This window comes from Pteropus medius, unplaced genomic scaffold, assembly GCF_902729225.1.
Source record: "Pteropus medius unplaced genomic scaffold, Ma_sr-lr_union100, whole genome shotgun sequence".
Classification (NCBI taxonomy): domain Eukaryota; kingdom Metazoa; phylum Chordata; class Mammalia; order Chiroptera; family Pteropodidae; genus Pteropus; species Pteropus medius.
In genome coordinates, this window is record NW_024342470.1 from 6,194,950 (window position 1) to 6,215,814 (window position 20,865).

The 20,865-nt window shown below is 36.4% G+C and overlaps 1 pseudogene; it reads left to right on the forward strand.

Annotated features, from left to right (window-relative positions):
* The first annotated feature begins 9,099 nt into the window (after positions 1–9,099).
* Positions 9,100–9,904, forward strand: LOC120603124 (zinc finger matrin-type protein 2-like; annotated as a pseudogene).
* Positions 9,905–20,865: the final 10,961 nt, after the last annotated feature.

A 20,865-nucleotide genomic window follows, 5' to 3' on the forward strand; every position in this document is an offset into this window, starting at 1 on the left:
TACCACTAGTGGGAGCATATTCTATTATTTCCTGTCCTAGATATCAGAAGGTCCTTTGGATACAGGGTAATTTCAGGGAAGGTGTGAATGTGCCATCAACAATGGTAAATGTAGTTTTGGGTGTATTACCTTGAGGAAGTCGTTTCGCTTCTCTGAACCTCAATTTCCTTATCTGTAACAGAGGCAAAATAACTCCATTTAACAGTATTTCAGAGCTGGAAGAATCCCTTAGTAGAGTACCTGCTCATGTAGGCTGCTGTTATTATTGTCATCAAGCTGCAGGAATCCAGTAGGATGTACCCCAGATCACCTTTACCCAAGTGATACACTATATGATCTCACTTGGGCGTCAGAGCCCATGTCATTGTGATTATGAAAGAAGGAAAATCTGTTGCCAGAGTCACAGTTTGGCTAAGGCCACACATCCAGAACTCCAGTTCAGGCCCCCGTCTACAAATGCATTAAAAACTACTGTCTCAGGAAGATAGAAGAAGAAGAGTTTCCTTCTGACTGAGAATACGGAAGAGCTGGCATCTGAGTCAAGCTTAGAAAGATAACCTGCAGAACAGGAGAAAGAACGCTGCAGCCTCCAAGACAAGTCTGGGAAGGTATTTTGAGTTAGAAGTATGCTGAAGGACAGGCAAGATGTGCAGAAAAGTAGCTTAAGACAGATTTGTGTTGATATTAGAATGCCCAAACCTGTAGAGAATTTTTATGAGTTTACTTGAACCCAAACGGATGATAATTGCTGAGAAGCAAGATCGCAAATGCTCCTTCATGGGATTTTCTTGATGTCTACAATTCAAATGTGTGACTTCCTCAGTCCCTACTTTTGTGATTTTTGGAAAACATAGCATCTTCCAGAGCTACAAACATTATTTTTCAACATCTAGTTCCCTGTATAAAATTCCTTTCTACTTAAAATACCTAGAGTAGCTTCTATTTTTAAAACTGAATGGGGACTATTACAGATGTGAACAAACATGCCTGCTGAGGAGAATGGATGAAGCAATGTGAGGGAATAAAATTTCTCATGAGAGCATGAGCTCTTAAACATGGGTGGAAACAAGGCTCACAAGAAAGCCAGTCCCATTTTATAGTTGGCTGAAAGATGGCTTCCTTGAGAACTGCTTCTTCCAGAAGCACTTATCATCAAATCAGGCTTGCTTTCTCTACAAAAATCAAATAAAATAATCATAATCATTCCTCCCAACTAACCTTTAAGTAAATCTCATTGTCATCACACAATGTCCTTCATTTGTTCTTCGTTATTCTGTATCCACCTCCTTCCTCCCTCTCCTCATTTTAATAAAAGTGTAAGACTGGAATGGACCTCATGACTATTTTAGTTAAATGTTACTATTTTCTAGACATAAAGAGGCCAAATAAGTAGAATTGACATAGGGAGGAGGCAAGAGAACTAAAATGTTAAGTCATGCTACATTCGGAGACTGCAATGTGCCGATCGGCTCTGCAGCCAAGCCAAGAGGACACCTGAAGAACAAAGGAAGATTTCTCTGGGGTTGCTAACAATCTGTTTTCCACATCTGTGAAGAGGAAACAAGACAAACAGAGTTTTTAAGTGGTGCCCTACAGAAAATAAAATCGTCCATTCTCTATGGCTAAAACCATAAGGAACCTATGGATTAAAAGCTGGAAACTGCCAGCAGGCCTTTCATGCTACATATTCTTACCTTTTCACACTACATAGTCTTCCTCTTCTTCTTCTTCACTGTATGTCCATATCAAAGGAAATGGGTAAACAATATCTTTAAACTATAACTCACAGGAACTAAAGAATGTTATATAAACTGAATTCCCCCAACACTTGGGATCTCTCTCAGTGCCTTTCTCTCTTTCGGTCCCTCTCACTGTCTTTACTCTATCCCTCTCAGTGCCTTTATTCTGCCTCTCTCACTGTCCCTGTCTCTACTGTCTCTATTCCTCTGAGTCTCTCTTAGGCTCTCTCACTCTCTGCCTCTGAGAGGAGAACATGCTCTGTCTACGGAGCGTTATCCCTTCTCTGATAAACTTTCCTTTTGACTCTAACTTTGGCGTGTGTGTTAAATTCTTTCTACACTCTGTCAAGAATCCTTTTCTCTCAGTGCAGGGCTTGGTCTCCCCCACACTCAGAGAAATTTGCCCCGTTCTGCATCAGAATGATTTTCCTAATAAGATGTATCCATGATCTAATGACTACATATGATCTAACTTTTCCTCACACCTAATAGAACTGCAGTGAAATAAACCAAAACAAAACAAATGGAAGAGGGCTAGTCTAGACATTTAATGCTTAACATACATGACAGAGTTGGAATAAATTTTCTCAACAACCCTCCCTCTATCCGCCTTATCACCTGTAGGAACCGATCTCTATCTTCCTACAGAGAGGGCAGGAAGGATTTCATAACAGTATTTTGGCCAGTGAAAACTCCTGAACTTCTGAGGCAAAAGGAACGAGTCTTTCGAGGTTGACCACAGGGTAAAGCAGGAGAAGGAGAAACCAGCCATTCTCTAACCCACGGTCTCTGCTCAGACTTTGGGTTCCTTGTGTAGCCTATCCTTTCACATTTCATTTTAACTGAAGGTTTTCTGTGAATTACACTTATAGGTGCTGAAGAGAAGTTAGGCATTAATTATTTAAGCATGTATGACTACTGCTTAAAGGTGTGCTGAGGACAACTGGCCCAGGGGTTTCCTAAGGGTCTTTAAGATCCTCTGGGTCTTTGATGCCAAAGAGTGACTTTACAGTATAGAAATTAATACAAGACCTGGCATCTGAAAGTTGATTGATTTCACACCAGCTACAAGGATAGTTGCCTGGAAATAGAGACATGATTTCTAGTTATATCCTCAAAACCCTATTATTCAGGGATACACTCCTCACAAGATTGCAGTCTGGGATGCAGGCCCTTCCCACATCATGGATTTTGTCCTCTGACAGTGCCTCCTGAAAGAAACTACAAAAACATCCACTCATCAGATATCCCTTGCCTTTACACTTCCCTTAAATTAGACAAAGCTGAGAAGAAAAATACCAAGAAAATAGCCTTTGGATAACTGAAATAGGTATCACAATAATTCATTACAGCCATCATGACCATTACTACGTTATCACTCAATGTCTGCAGGCTCTTTTCTGTTTGTTTTCCAAGCTGTTATTACAAAACCATGAAAGAAGATGGCAGAGTTAAAATTACCAGGTATCTATCTCCCCACCTACCCAACAACTGCATTGATAAACCCCTCTAATGCAATTATTTTTGAACTATGGAATCTGTTGAAGGCTTGCAACTTCCAAGAGAAGATTTAGACTTAAAATTGCAGTTACTTTTGGCCAATATAACTCTTAGCGCTAGTAGATATCAATTTCCCACCCCCAGTGATATGGCAGTTAGCTCTGCATGTGTTCCTGGAGCAGCTTGCAAAAAGCTTGTGAGCTCGTGGGATCTTTTTAGATAAAAAGATCCTGTTCTCCAAATATCAGGGATCTGTGCTCTGATTGCTGTTTTTTTCCATACAGAGGTTCAGACAAGGAGGAAGAGGAGCTGATGGCCATCATTGTTGCACCTCCCCCCACTGTCACAGGCCCTTCCCCTTGGCCAGAAGTGACTGTGAGCACTCATTTTCTCTCCTCTTCGTTTTTCTCTTTTTCCCCATGGAGGGTGGGGGGCAGGGGAACACATTAAAAACTAGGACATTCAAAAACAACTTCATGTACAGGGAACATTAGAAAGTACCATACATACAATGAGAAAGTCTCAGAAAAGACCTGAGAAGACTTTAAGTTTACACCTCAGATTTATTCTCAGCACAGAGGCAGCCTACAACAACAACAACAGAACAAAAACAATACCCCTCCCCAGCAAACCTTGGAGAAGAGGGAAAATCTGATTTCCAGAGGTATCACAATACTGGATTCAAATGTCCAGTGTTCAAAAAATATATATCGGAAGACATATAAAGAAACAGGAAAGTATGGCCCATTCAAAGGAAAAAAGTAAATCAACAGAAACTCTCCTTGAAAAAGACCTGACGGTAAATATGCCAGACAAAGATTTAAAACAATTCTCTTAAAGATGCTAAAAAAAACTAAAGAAAAAGTTTTTTAAAAATGTATAAACAAAATGGAAATCCAAATAAAGAGATGGAATACTTTAAAAAAAAGAGCATTTCTGGAACTGCAAAGTACAATAACTGAAATGAAAAATTTACTAGAGAAATTTAAATGCAGATTTGAGCAAGCACAACTAAAAATCAGTAAACTCAAATATAAGATAATGAAAATAATCAAGTCTGAAAAACAAAAAGAAAAAAGATTAAAGGAAACAGAGCCTAAAGGACATGTAGGAAACCATCAAATGGACCAACATATCCATTGTGGGAGTCCCAGAGGGAGAAGAAAGAGAGAAAAGTTCAAAGGAACATATGAAGAAATAATAGCTGAAAACTCCCAAATTTGGTGGAAAACATGAGTATAAATATCCAAGAAACTCAAAGAATTCCAACTATGATGAACTCGAAGAGACCCACATTAAGTTACATTATAGCCAAACTTTAAAAAGCCAGAGAACAAGAAGTATTTTGAAAGTAACAAGAGAGAAGCAAATCATTACATATAAGGACTCCTCAATAAGATAGTCAGCATATTTTTCATAAGAAACCTTAGAGGCCAAAAGGCAATAGGGCAATATATAAAAAATACTAAAAGAAAACAATTGTCAACCAAGAATCCTATATCAGGCAAAACTCTTGTTAAAAAATGAAAGATAAATAAACAATCCCACATAAACAAATGTTGAGAGAGTTCGTTACCACTAGGCCCACCCTACAAGAAAGGCTCAAGGGTGTCCAGCAAGATGAAATCAAAGGACACTAGACAGTAACTAGTATGAAGAAATAAGATCTCAATAAATATAAATACATGAGCAATTGTAAAAGCTAGTATTATTGAAACAATGGTTTGCAACTGTACTTTTTGTTTTCTGCATGTTTGATGTAACTAATACATCGAAAAAACAATTATTAATCTAAAAGCTAGTATTATTGTAACTTTGGTTAGTACAATAACCAATAACACTCTATATTTTATTTTCTACATAATTTAAGAGACAAGTGAATTTAAAGGAATTCTTAGTTCATGTTTTAAGGTACCTATGTATAAAGATGTAATTTTGTGACATCAACAACTGAAAAGGATGAAAATAAAAAATTAGTATTATCTTATTAGTGTTATCATTTTAGGATATTAAATGTAATCACATTTAATATCATTTTAGGATGTTAAATGTGACCACATTTTAGGATATTAAATGTAACCACATTACAGTAACCACAAAAAATAGCTGTATAATATACAAAAAGGAAATAAGGAAGTTATTTAAACAAATATATTTAAACATATAATACAAAAAACCCCCAACTAAACACAAAAGAAGACAATAATGCAGGAAATGAGGGACAGAGAGCTATAAGGCAAATAAAAATAAATAGCAAAATGACAGAGGTAAGTTTCTTTTGATTAGTAATTACTTTACATGTAAATGGATTAAATTACCAATCAAAAGACAGAGATTAGAACAATAAATAAAAAGATATGATTAACCTATATGCTATATACAAAAGTTTCCCTTTATATCCAAAGATACAAATATGTTAAAAGTAAGGATAGAAGAGGATATTCCATATAAATAGTGACCCAGCTCAGAGTAATACAACCAGCATAAATTTGTTCCCTTTGAACATTCTATTATTTTAATAAAAAAAAGTTACAAGAGACAAAGACATATGATAATAAGAGGCTCATTACAGCATGAAGATATAATTATAAACATTTACACACCTTACAACAGATCAACAAAATATATGAAGCGAAATCTGACAGAATTGATAGTAAAAATAGGCAGTTCTACAATAGTAGATGGAAAGGTCAATATCCCACTCACAATAATGGAAAGAACAACTAGACAAAAGAAAAATAAGGAAATGGAGGACTTAAATAACACAGTAAACCAACTAGATCTAACAAACATCTATAGAATATTCTACCCAAGAATGGTAACATACACATTCGTCTCATATGGGACATTTTCTAGGATAGACCATATGTTAGGCCACCAATTAAGTGTCAGTATATTTAAAAATGTAGAATCATACAAGGCATATTTTCCAATTGCAATGGGATGAAGTTAGACATCAATAAAAGCAAGAAAACTGGAAAATTCATGAATTCATGAAAATTAAACAACACACTTTTAAACAGCCAATGGATCAAAGAAGAAAACAGAGGAAAATTAGAAAATACTTATTGATCAATGAAAATGAAAACACAATGTAACAAAGCTTATGGGATGCAGTAATAGTGGTGATAAAGGGGGAAATTTAAAGCCTTAGTACTTACTTTAAAAATCAAGAAAGATCTCAGAGCAACAGCGTTACTTTACAGTATAAGAAACTAGAAAAAGAACAAACTAAACTCAAAACTAGTAGAAGGAAGGAGATAATAAAGATTAGAGCAGAGATAAATGAAATAGATGATAGAAAAACAATAGAGAAAATCAATTAAACCAAGATTGGTTATTTAAAAACATCAATAAAATTAAAGAATTAGCTAAGAAAAAGAGAGAAGATTCAAATTATTAAATCAGAAATGAGGGGACATTGCTACCAAGTCTACAAAAATAAAAAGAATAAGAGAGTACTATAACTGAACACCAAGAACAAAAGAAAGAGTGTTGAATTGGATAACCTAGATAAAATGAATAAATTCCTAGAAACACAAAACTTATCAAGACTAAATCATAATAATATAGACAACTTGAATACACCTATGACTAGTAAGGAGATTGAGTCAAAGTAAAAAATTTCCCAACAAAGGAAAACCCTGGATCTGATGGCTTCACCGGTGAATACTACCAAACATTTAAAGAAAACTAATACCAACCTTTCTCAAAATTTTCCAAAAATTGAAGAGGAAGAACCACATCCTAATCTATTTTGTGAGACCAGCATTACCTTAATACCAAATCCAGACAAAGACACTACAAAAGAACAAACAAACAAACAAACATGGACCAATATCCTTTATAAATACTGATGCAAAAACCCTTAACAAAATACTGGAAAACTAAATTCAGCAGCATAGTAAAAGAAGTATACACCATGACCAAAGTGGGATTAATTCCTGGAATGCCTAGATGTTTCAAAATATGAAAATGATCAATTTGTTACATACACAATAATCAAATGAAGCAAAAAACTCTCACATAAGCATTTCAATTGATGAAGAAAATACATTTGACAAAATTCAACACCCTTTCATGACAAAAACTCTCTACAAATAGGAATAGAAGGAAACTACATCAACATAATAAAAGCCATATATGAAAAAAACAACAGCAACACCATAATCAATAATAAAAACTGAAAACTTTCTTCCTAAGAACTAGAATAAAACAAGGATGCCCACTTTCACCACTTCTATTCAATATAACACTAAAAGGTGTAGCCAGGGCAGTTAGGCAAGAAAAAGAAATAAAAGGTATCCAAATAGCAAAGGAAGAAGTAAAATTATCTTCGTTCAGATAATATGATGAAATATGTAGAAACTTAAAGATTCCACACACACACACACACACGCACACACAAACTTCGAACTAATGAATGAGGTTACAAAGTCAACACACAAAAATCAGTTGCATTTCTATACACTAACAATGAACAACTTGGAAAGAAAATTATAAAAACAACTCCTTTTAAATTAGTTTAAGAACAAATACTTAGAAATTAACTTAACCAAGGAGGGGAAGGATTTGTACTTAAATTAAAACTACAAAATATTGTCAGAAAAAATTTAAGTAGACAAATAAAAACATCCCATATCCATAAACTGGAAGACTTAATATTATTAAAATGCCAATACAAAGCCATCTACAGATTCAATATAATCGTCATCAAAAGCCCAATGAAAATATTTTTTGCAGAAGTAGAAAAACCTATTCTAAAATTTATAAGGAATCTCAAAAAATCTCAAATAGCCAAAACAATCTTGAAAAAAAAAAAAAAAAAAAACAAACCCCAGAGGATGGCTCCATGGTGTAGTGGTTAGCACATCTGCTTTATATGCAGAAGGTCCTGGGTTTGCGCCCAGGTGGAGCCACGGACCATACCCCCGGTGCACCAGGCCCCAGGCCCCGGGGGCACGCTGGGAGTGCATAGGAGGAGATGCCTGGCCTTCAGAGATCCAGTTCTTAAGGGGAGATGGCAACATCCGTAGGTCAGGGGTGGAAGTGGGGTGGAGGAGGGGGAATTAAAGAGGAAAAAACCCCAGAAGACTCACATTTCTTGATATCAAAATCTACTACAATATTTGTCAATTTTGCACAGATAGCAGACTGAAACATCCTCTCTACCCCTGCTCTTTCTGAGAAAGAGGCCTATTTGCTTATCCATGAGTTTTGTCCTGAGAGGCAGTCTTCCGACACACTTGGGGATCACAGAGGTACTCTCAAAGAATGTATGCCCAGTTTTGTGACTGCTACCCAGGGGATAACTCCAGATCTCAGTCTGGTGGCCAGTAGGGCTTATACTTGTGGTCCAACGGGATTGTATATATTTGCATACTTTAAAAGCCACTTCTTGTGTATCTGGCTTCCAATCAGCCCGCATCTAGGTGCTGGCTGAGACTGTCCCCTTCAGGTCACTGACAGATCTTGGGAGCTATTAAAAAACAAAATAGGTTGCTTGAACAATCACAAAGGTTTGAGAGACAACCAAGAGCTAAAGCAAGGTTGATAATGGTTATCTCTACATGAGGCCACTATTTCAAGAATGAGAGGTTGCTGTTTCATCTAATGCATGGAAACCAACACAGAGGGTAAAAGTGAAATGAAGAAACAACAAAATATGTTCTAAACAAAAGAACAAGGTAATACCTTAGAAAAAAATAACTTTAATGAAATTGAGATAAGTCTTTTACCTGATAAAATGTTCAAAGTAATGGTCATAAAAATGCTTACTGAACTCAGGAGAAGAATGAATAAACACAGTGAGAACTTTAACAAAGAGATAAAAACATTTTAAAAGTACCAAATAGGGAAGATGAAATCGAGCAGCGGGATAAAAAACTTGGACTTTCGCCGAAAGTGAGACAAAGATGAATATGAGAAGCTCACTGAGAAGAGGCTCATGGAAGAGAGAGAATAGAAGGATGGAAAACCGGTGCACCCGGTCAAGTGGGAGCTTCTCTGGCATAGGGACTAGAAGGTGGACTTGGAATCCAAACTTGGAAAGACCATTGTCATTACCAAGAGCACTCCACAATCTGAAATGGGAGGATATTACTGCAATGTCTGTGACTGTATTGTGAAGGACTCCATCAACTTCCTAGATCACATTAATGGAAAAAAAAACATCAGCGAAACCTGGGCATGTATATGCATGTGGAATGTTCCACCTTGGATCAGGTGAAAAAACTTTTTGAAGTCAATAAGAAAAAGATGGAAGAGAAGCAGTAGGATTAGAATTTTGAGGAAAGGATGAAGGAGCTCAGAGAAGAAGAGGGAAAGACCAAAGCCTATAAGAAAGAGAAACAGAAGGAGAAGAAAAAGAGGGCTGAGAAGGACTTGACGTTTGAGGAGGATGATGAGATAGCAGCTGTGATGGGCTTCTCTGGCTTTGGTGCCATTAAGAAGAATTACTGAGGCTTTCTATGACTGGCCCTTTCCTGGGCTTAACTTTGTGTGTGGAGGGGTCCTTAAGAATGGCAATGGGGAGGGCGTTTATGGTTTCCTTCTATCTTGGGGGAGAGCATAGGAGGCAGAGGCAATGCAGTGGCATATTCCTTCAATCTCAGTGTACCACTGGAGTCAGAGGACCTCTGCTCATCTGAGTTCCCAATAAAAAATGAAAAACAAAAAACCCTCCTCTTCTGAGGCTGCTTCCCAGAAACTTCCCCTGCATCTTTTCCTCTTCATCTATTGAATCTCTTCTTTGAGCATCCAAAATTTATCCTATGTTCTGCCTTTGTTTTAATTATGACTCTTGCTTAGCCCACAGTGAAAGAGTTCTCTGGGTCCCTATTTTCTAAATGATACCATATCCTGGACCAGCCCCTACCCTTTCTTTCATCTCCCACTGTGGTTCTCTGGCTGCCTGTGTGTGCATGTGTACTTCTGCCTGGGTCAGTGGTATGTGTGGATGTGTGTGCATGAATCTGCCACACAGAAGGAGCCTGAGCTAGAACCTCAGAGCATTGCTGCCTTGGGGCCTGATGTTCTGTTTCCTCAGTGCATGTAACAGGAAATTAAATGGGATGAGTGGTGTGGTTTTGTCTGGTGAGTTTTTTACCTTCTTTTTTTCATACATAAACTGTTCAGTTTTTCATGTTTGTTTTATTCTGTTTTTGTCTTCCTTGTGGACAGGTTTTGGAATGAACTGTTTGATGCAAAAAAGAAAAAGGAAAAAAAAAACCCTCATATAGGAGCCCTTGGGTCGCAGAGGCTGTTCAACATGTACAACAAATGGCACTGACTGGGCCTTTTAAAAAAGTACTGAATAGGAGTCACAGAGCTGAAGAATATACTAACTGAACTGAAACACACACTAGGAGGGGTTCGACAACAGACCAGATGAAGCGGAAGAAAAGATCTGTAAACCTGAAGACAGTGCAGTGGAACTCACTCAATCAGAGCTGCGAAAAGAAAAGAAAAAAGAAAAAAGCGAAGATAGCATAAAGGACTTATGTGACAACATCAGGCAAACTAACATTGTCATTGTAGGAGTCTCAGAAGGAGAAGAGATAGAGAAAGGGGCAGAAAACTTATTTGAAGAGATAATGGCTGAAAACTTCCTTAATCTGGGTGAGGAAACAGATATCCAGATCCAGAAGCCCACACATTATAATTAAAATATCAAAATTTAAAGACAAGGAGAGAATCTTAAAAGTAGCAAGAGAAAAACAACTTGTTAGTACAAGGGAAAACCCATAAGACTAACAGCAGATTTTTGCTGACTAAAAGAGAGTGGCACGATATAGTCAAAGTGCTGAAAGAAAAAAAATGCTGACCAAAAATACTCTACCCTACAAAGTTATCATTCAAAATTGAAGGAGAGGTAAAGAGTTTTCCAGACTAACAAAAGCTAAAGGAATTCACCACTAAACCCCCTTACAAAAAATGTTAAAGGAACTTCTTTAAGCTGAAAACAAAGGGTGTTAATTAGGAACATGAAAATAGATGAAAGTGTAAGTCTCACTGGTAAAGGAAAATATATGGTAAAGGTGGTAGATTAATCACTTATAAAGCTAGTATAAAGGTTAAAATATAAAAGCAGTAAAAATAACTGTAAATATAATAATTAGTTAAAGTACAGACCAGATAAAAAATGTAAGACATGACATCAAAAATATAAAATGTGGAGGGAAGAGTAAAAATATAGAACTTTAACATGCACTCGAACTTAAGTTGTTATCAACTTAAAATAGACTTTTAAATGTAAGTTTTTATATGTTAACCTCATGGTAACCATAAAGCAAAATTATAGCAGATACACAAAAGCTAAAGAGAAATAAATCTAAGCATACTACTAAACAAGTCTTCAAACCACAAAGGAAGAGAGTTAGAGAAGAAGCATTGAACAGAGAGGAACTACAACACAGTCAGGAAACAATTAATTAAATGGTAGTAAGTACAAATCTATAAATAATTACTTTAAATGTAAATGAACTAAATTCTCCAAACAAAAGACATAATAGTTGAATGGATTAAAAAACAAACAAACCCCAAGACTCATCTATATACTGCCTACAAGAGGCACTTCAGATATAAGGAAGCACACAGGCTTAAATTGAAGAGATGGAAAAAGATATTCCATGCAAATGGAAACCAAAAGAAAGCTGGGATAGCTATACTTATATTAGACACCTGATTTCAAACTGTACCACAAAGCCATAATAATCAAAACAGTACTATGACACATAGATCAATAGAACAGATTAAAAAGCCCAGAAATAAATTTGCACATGTATGGTCAATTAATTTATGACAAAGGAGCCAAGAATAAACAATGAAGCAAGAACAGTCTCTGCAATAAATATTGTTGGGAAAACTGGCCAGCCACATGCAAAAGAATGAAACTGGATTGCTGTCTTACACTATATGCATAAATTAACTCAAAATAGATTAAAAAAAAAATAGGTGGTAGGCTCTTGACATTAGTCATGACAATAATTTTTTAGATTTGACACCAAAGCAAAGGCAACCAAAGCAAAAAATAAACAAGTGGGAATACATCAAACTAAAAAGCTTCTACACAGCAAAGGAAACCATTACCAAAATGTAAAGACAACCTACTGAATGGCAGAAAATATGTGCAAATCGTATATCTGGTAAGGGGTTAATATCCAAAATATATAAAAACCTCATAGAATTCAATAGCGAAACAAACGAACGAACAAACAAAAACAATTCAATTAATGTTGGGCAGAAGAGGCATTTTTCTAAAGAGACATGCAGTTGGGAAATTAGTACATGAAAAGGTGTTCAATGTCACCAATCAGGGAAATGCAAATTAAAACCACAATGAGATACCAACTCATACCTGTTAGAATAGCTATTATCAAAAAGATAAGAAGTAACAAGTGTTAATGATGATGTGGAAAAGGGGAACCCTTGTGCACTGCTGGTGGAAATGTAAATTGGTACAGCCATTATGGAAAACAATATGGAGTTTTCTCAAAAAATTAAAAATAGAACTACCAAATGATCCACTAATTTCATTTCTGGGTATTTATCTGAAGAAAATAAAAGCACTATCTCAAAAAGATATATGCACCCAGATGTTCATTGCACATCATTTACAATAGATTAGACATGGAAACAACCTGTCTACTGATAGATGAATGGAAAAAAAATATGTATATATATAATGAAATATTATTCAGTCATAGAAAGGAATGGAATCTTGTCATTCGTGACCACATGGATGATTCTTGAGGGCATTATGCTAAATGAAACTATGTCAGATGGTTTTAGATACAGAGAGCATATTGGTAGTTTCCAGAGGTTAGGTATGAGAGTGGGAAAATGGGTACATGGAGTCAAAAGGTACAAACTTCCAGTTATAAAATAAGTCCTGTGAATGTAATGAACACCATGATGACTATAGTTAACACTACTGTATTACATATCTAAAAGTTGCTAAGGGAGTAGATCTTAAAAGTTTTTCATCATAAGAAAAAAATTTGTGACTATGTATTGTGGTGGACATTAACTAGACTTATTGTGGCAATTATTTTGTAATAATACAAATATTAAAATATTATGTTGTACACCTGAAATGAATCCAATATTATGTCAATTATATCTCAGTAAAAAACTTTAAAATATCACTAAAAAAATATACTACAAAATTACAGTAATTAAAACTGGTACTGACATATGGATAGACATAAAAAGCAATCGTTTAGAATAGAGAGCCCAGAAATATACCCTTGTATATGTATGGTTAAGTGATTTTTGACAAGAGTGCGAAGACCATTCAATGGGGAAAGAACAGTTTTCAACAAAGAGTGCCAGAAAAACTAGATATCTACTTTCAAAAGAATTAAGTCGTACCTTTACCTAACACTTTCCAAAAATTTAACTTGAAAGGAATCAAAGACCTAAATGTAAGACCTAAAGCAATATAATTCTTAAAAGAAAATATAAAACAAAAGCTTTGTAGCATTGGATTTGGAACTTATTTCTTGGATATGACACAAAAAGCATAGGTAATAAAAAAAAGATGGACAAATTTGGCTTCTTGAAAATTTAAAAAATTTGGGCATCAATAGTAACTGTCAACTGAGTAAAATGGCAATCCATAGAATGGGAGATTTGATTTGATAAAGGATTAATATCCAGAAATTATGGAAAACTTCTAAAACCGAACAGCAAAAAACCCAACTGTCCTTTTTAAATAATGGTCAAAAGACTTGACTAGACATTTCTCCAAAGAAGATATACAAAGGGCCAATTAGCACATGAAAAGATGTCTGATGTAGATCTTTAGGAAATCATTAGGAAAAAGCAAATCAAAAATAAAATGAGATATCACCTAACACCTATTAGGATGGTTACCATAAAAAACTAGTAAATAATAGATGTTGGCAAGAATATGGAGAAATTGGAACTTTTGTGCATTTTGGTGCACAATGTAAAATGTAAATGAATGTATAGCTGCTGTACGTGTATAGCCAGAATATAAAAAGTATATAGCCTTGTGGAAAACAATATGACAGTTTCTCGAAAAAAATTAAAAATAGAATTACCATACAATCCAGCAATTCTACTTCTGAGTACATACTCAAAAGGATTGACAAGAGGGTCTCAGGGAGATATTTGTACAATCATGTATGTAGCAGTATTATTCACAATAGCTAAAACTTGGAAGCAGCCCAAGTGTCCATCATTCGATGAATGGATAAACAAAATGTATATATATACAGTGCAATATTATTCAGCCTTAAAAGGAAGGAAATTCCGACACATGCTCCAGCATGGATGAACCTTGAGGACATTATGCTAAATAAAAGAAGCCAATAAAAAAGATAAATACTGTATAATTCCACTTACATGAGGTACTTTAAGTACTCAAAACCGTAGAGACATAGAGATGGAAAGTAGTATGATGGTTGCCAGGACCGGGAGCAGAGGCGAATTATTGTTTAATGTATATAGAGCTTCTGTATTTATATAAGATAAAAAAGAGTTATGGAGATAGATGATGGTGATGGTTGCATTATAACTATATTTAACATTATAAATGTATTTAACACCACTGACCTGTATACTTAACACAATTACAATGGTAAATTTTATGTTATGTGTATTTTATCACACACACACACACACACAAAATAACTGTAGAAAAAACCTTTGCCAAACTGTAAAAAAAAAAAGATCATGAATTATCTGAGTGATAACTTCGTATGGTATATACATGCCTAATCACTGTGTTGTACACCTGAAACTAATGTAATATTGTATGTCAACTGTAATTGAAAAATAAATTAAAAAAATAAAAAATAAAATAAAAATAAGCAAATTAAAAAGGTTGTAGAGCTCCTGATCATTTTTTCTAAGTGTTTTCTCAGGATCTATTTGCTTTATGTTTAAACATAATTCTGACAAGCCTTGTTTCTGTTCTCTTGAGAACAGGTTAATTGAAGAGATGAGCACAAAAATCCTTTTTATAGTTTTTGACTTCTATTTACAGGTTCTTCTTTAATGCACTTAAGCTCTTTGTTTTCATATCATTATTTTAAGTTTGGTTTTTGTTGCTTTTCTATTTTCCTTCCTTCTTTCTTTTTCTTTCTTTCTTTCTTTCTTTCTTTCTTTCTTTCTTTCTTTCTTTCTTTCTTTTCAACAACTTTCTCTCTCTCTTCTCTCTTCTTCAACAACAACAATTCTGAACAACAACAACAACTTTTTTTTTTCTTCTCTCTTCTCCTCTCTCCCTCCTCCTCTCCTCCCTCCTTCCTTTCCTTCTTCCTTTCCTTCCTTCCTTCCTTCCTTCCTTGTCTTTCTTGCTTGCTTTCTTTGCTTTTTTTTTTTGTTTTTTTTTTGGTTTCATTTCATTGTATACAAAATGAAAATGCTAAAGACAGTTACAATGACACCAGCAAGAAGTGATAGTTGATAAGCTGGTGAGAAGAAATAGAATAGAATACCCATAAAATTATATAGCTATTAGATATTAAAAAGAACTGACAGGATGATATCATCTAGTTCAGAGCTACTGGCCCTCCATGTCTTGCATCCCTGAGAGTAGCACTGTATTTATGCCAACACATTAAGTGATATTTTTATGATAGTGTCAATGAATCTGCAACCAAAACCAAGTTTGCATGCCCAATGCACGGTGAAACCAATCACAAAAGCATAGAGTATCCAACTAGGAAAGAGTTTATTTCAAGAGGCAGCCAAGTGAGGAGACAGGAAGGAAACTCAAGTCTGCCTCCTCGAAGGGGAAAGGATGAGGGCTTTTAAGGGGGTTGAAAGGGAGCTTTACATGCACAGGGAGAGGAACTAAACAATTCTAAAATCTAATAAAAGAAGGTAATGATTTGATGTGGAGGACAGTTTTTGCAGGACCCTTGAGTCAGTTCTTCTGCATTGCCATGCTATCCGAGGAGTCATCTCCTATTAGTATAGACATCTTGGAGTCTGTGGGTTTTTCCTCCATGCTATGTTTTGATTCAGTTTCCTGATTCTTGCAGAATAAGTGGATCAACATTTTATGACTCTGACATTAGTGAATTGCTATCTTGAAATCACTCTAGCATAGCTTTGTTATCTATCCTTACATATTCAGGAACTGGCCATTGTTGACTGCGTTTCAAAGAACCATAAAGCTTACTACAGTTAAAAACTAAGTTTCTATATTTCTATCCTTAACTTTAAATATTAACCCTTTAGCTAAGCTATGGCTTTAGTCCTCACTGCCTTTTGTTCATTCCTCATTCTTGGGGGATAAAGAACAACAACCTTCTAGCTACTTCCTGCTGGAAAGGGGCAAAGATAGGGATTAGAATGGAACTGTTTGCCATTCATTTGAAAATATTTCTTAGCTCCAGGTTGAAACTAAATATTTTGCATTACTAAAATTTTAGTTCCTTGGTCATGAGTTTTAGGCACATTGACAAGGTCCCAAAGAAGAACATCCTTTTTTTTTTTGTCTCAGAGACCAGCATTTCTTAATTGCAATATTCTTTCCCTTGTGGAGGACCTTGATTTCATCTTGAACCTCCATGGGTTAAAGTGGATGCCAGTAAGGTAGCTTGCTGTTTCATTTTCCATTCTTCTTTTTTTTCTCTTGAACTTGATCCCAGCTATTGAAGACTTTAAAAGCAATCTCAATCAACTATGACATAGGCATGCCAAGAGAACCTTCTGTAATTTTTTTGTTTGTTTGTTTGTCTGGTGCATTCTGCTCAGTGAATGTCGTATTAAATATTAACTATTTTTAAATTTTCTGATGCTTCTGGATCAACATTAGTATATCTTCTGTATGCCTCAAAGATTCTTTCAGGGAGTTCTAAAGGGTCCTCATTAGATTTTTGTTTCATCTCTTGAACTTTATTAAGACTCTTCTGTTTGGGTACTCCTCTCTTTAGTTCTGCCAAAATTTAATCTCAGTGATTTTCAAGCCTACCTCTGTCTCTATTGTTGACATTCCAATTAGGTTCCACTGTGGGCACTGCCTGGACAGTGTCAGCTCTTACTGGGTTATTGGGGGTTTCTGTATGCATTTGGTCATTAGCATTTCTTCTTTAGCATTTCCCAACACCATCTGATGCTCCTAACAGGTAAGAAGAGTGTTAAGCATCAGCCCGAATGGGGTTATGAATAGTGAATATGGAAAAAAATAAGTTTTCCGTTTTCTTTGGATCATCCCGATAGGTAGGCATATTATTTTTCCAGTTAAATAAGTCTGATGTTGAGAAAGGAGTACAAACCCGAATCATGCCCACTGGCTGTCTGCCGGCATCTAAGCCTCCAATGGGATTTGCCTTAATAGGAATTGTCCTGCTGGGATTTGGGTAGCTCCCTGGCCAAATTGCATACTCTACCAGGTGGGGGAGGGGGGAACCATTCCTACTTTTTGTTCCCCAGGCATTTGGAGATTTTGTGGGTTCAGTGGGATCTCAGGCTCCTGTTGTGGGGGATGCTGCAGTGGAGTAATCATGGCAGACCTTCCAGTATAATGTGGTAGAGGTGCTATTGGGGAATTTAAGTCAGTAATTAAAAAATCATACTCTTCACACTGGTCTGAATCAAGCAATACAGGTCTCTAAGAGTTCTCTGTCTATTGAAGCAAATTTTATATCTTTTCTGAGCGAGCTCATTTTGGTATAACAACATAAAAGATTATATATAAAGTATTTCATCTCATTTACTTTCCCTTTTACAAAATAAATCCAACTGAAAAATGGTGTCATAATTTATGGATCCAGTTTTGGGCCACTGTTCTCTAGAGTCCAAAGGGTATTGTGGCCATGTAGTATATAGTAGAAAATTATTTTCTTCCTTTTCATGGGCTTATAGCTAAATACTGCCCAATTTTGAAGGATGCAACCTAAAGAACTGCACACAGAAATTGAACCAAAATTGTCCATTACTGCCAATTAATCAGTTGGCCAATTTCAAGTAACTGGAAGCTACAGGCAAACCCAAAACAAGTGAAGCCTAGGGGTGCCTCTGTAAGTGAAAGTCCTAATTTATTCCTTCCAAGTAGGGGCTTCACGAATTAGAACCAAAGGCTTTTGAGTCTGCTATCCCTTAAGTGGAGAAGATGGAGCACAAAAAGCCTGGCCAAATGCCCTCTTTTGAGAGGCAACCAAACAACGGAAAGAAATAAGAATTCGGTCACCTGTACCAAAGTACTCACCCAGAAGACGCCTGTGTAAACCAAAAGCAGAATTGTTTTCTTGTTGCAAAGAAAGACAAGCACTGAAAGTAGACAATTCTTGGCTGATGGAGAGTTCTGGGGTTGATTCTTAGGACAAGAGGCCTAGGTAGCTCTTTGGGTACTGCTCCAGATTCCTGAAGATGGCCAGGAGCCTATGAGCCATGGGCAAAAACTCCTATCTGGCTCGCCAAATTTTGAAACAAAACCTGAAGTATCATGAAACCAATCACTAAAGCATCAAGTATCCAACTAGGAAAGAGTTTATTTCAAGAGGCAGCCAAATGAAGCAAGGAGAAAACCCATATCTGCCTCCCTGAGGTAGAAAAGACAAGGGTTTTTAAGGGGGTTGAAAGGGAGCTTTACATGCACAGGGAGAGGAACTAAACAATTCTAAAATCTAATAAAGGAAGGTAATGATTTGGTGTGGAGGACAGTTTTTGCAGGACCCTTGAGTCAGTTCTTCTGCATTGCCATGCTATCCGAGGAGTCATCTCCTATTGGTATAGACATCTTGGAGTCTGTGGGTTTTTCCTCCATGCTATGTTTTGATTCAGTTTCCTGATTCTTGCAGAATAAGTGGATCAACATTTTATGACTCTGACATTAGTGAATTGCTATCTTGAAATCACTCTAGCATAGCTTTGTTATCTATCCTTACATATTCAGGAACTGGCCATTGTTGACTGCGTTTCAAAGAACCATAAAGCTTAACTACAGTTAAAAACTAAGTTTCTATATTTCTATCCTTAACTTTAAATATTAACCCTTTAGCTAAGCTATGGCTTCAAAATCTCAAGAAGAGATTTAAATTATATTCTTTTTTAAAAGATAGAGGAGTATGCAATGCATTTTGTCAAGTGTGTGTGTGTATATATATATATATATATAATTTCCGTTTTATTTTTCTCCAGAGTTAGCTCCTTACATAGGCTTTGGTGGAGATCGTGGGCAGCACCTGCAGGTCTAAATCAGGGGTGTTGGGAGGGTTCAGTCCTTCTGGGCCTCAGGAGAGCAATTCCTGACTACCTTGCTGACACAGTAATGTAGTTTCGCATACAGCTTGAGAAGCACATATGGCTCAAAGACACTCGCTTTGGAAATGTCTCTCATGGCTGTGGCCTCTACTATGTTTCAGATGAACTTCTTAATGGCCTTGTCCTTAGGCATGCATCGGGTGCAGTTGGTGCAGCAAATAGGTTGCACATGGCCCTAGCGCTTTTTGGCATGACCGTTGTTCCTTCTCTTTTTGATCATCTTGGAAGCGAGGAGCCGAGAGCCATTTTGTCCAGTTTTCCATACAAGTTGATATAATTTGGCACTTGAAGGGGAAAACTTTTGTTATAAAGATAACGATAACCACCGCTGTAGTGCAGGCTCCATGCCAGGCAACATGCCAGGTGTTTAATGTAAATTGTTATTAATCATGCTGGGAAATGATGCTGCAACATGGCCAGGCATAGATCTCAGAGGTTTGGGGAAGGCAGATTCATTCTGCTGTAGCTTTAACAATTGGTTTTATTTTGAGAATTAGAGACTTATAGATTGCCTTCTTCTTAAGAAGCAGTATATATTTATTTTATTTAATTTATTGTATTGAGACGATGTAGTTGGATAAGCTTTCGTTATAGTAATAATAGCCATCACTCTTACATGTCTGCTTCATGCTAAGCAGGAGCAGATATGTAAAAGTGGTCTTTAATATAAAATGTGTCTGATCTATAACAAAATACCTTTACTACTACCAAGTAGTTATCATCCCCATTTTACATGTTGACAAATTGTGGCTTAAAGGGACTATCGAGGACAATGTGTGAGTGGTAAAGGCAGGACTCAATCCCAATTGTATAAGACCCCAAATCCATACTCTTCCCAATCTCAAGCAGAATCCAGTTATAGAGGAAATCCCCTTAAATGCACCTGTGGTTCCTGGACAGTGCCCATAGAGGAGTTGTTTCTGTAAGGAGTTTTCTGGTGCAGTGGGAAGGTTCCTATTTCTATTCATCTTCTCCATGGAACACTGTTCTCATCCAGGAAGAGGAAAGCCATTCTGGATGCTATCACTCTGAACCAAGGGAGAATTTTAATAATCTAAGAGGAACTCATTTGAATCAATTCCTTGATGCCACCTGCTGAGTCTGTCTACCTCTCAGAGTCACCAACCTGACCTTGGTTTATTGCATTCAGCATTTCCCCTGGCAGCTGAAGTCACCCTAAAAATAGCCTCTGGACCTTGGAAGGAACATCTCCTGGTGCCTACAGCAAAGAAGATGCCTGTGGGATGGGAAAAGCAGTGCCCAGGGAAAGTCAAGTTAGCTCTTCAGGAAAGTCAGCTAGGTCTTCTCATTTTCTAAGAATGAGTAGCCAGGAAAAAAACCCCATGAACACAATATCCCATTCCTTCCTTCTGCTAGATAT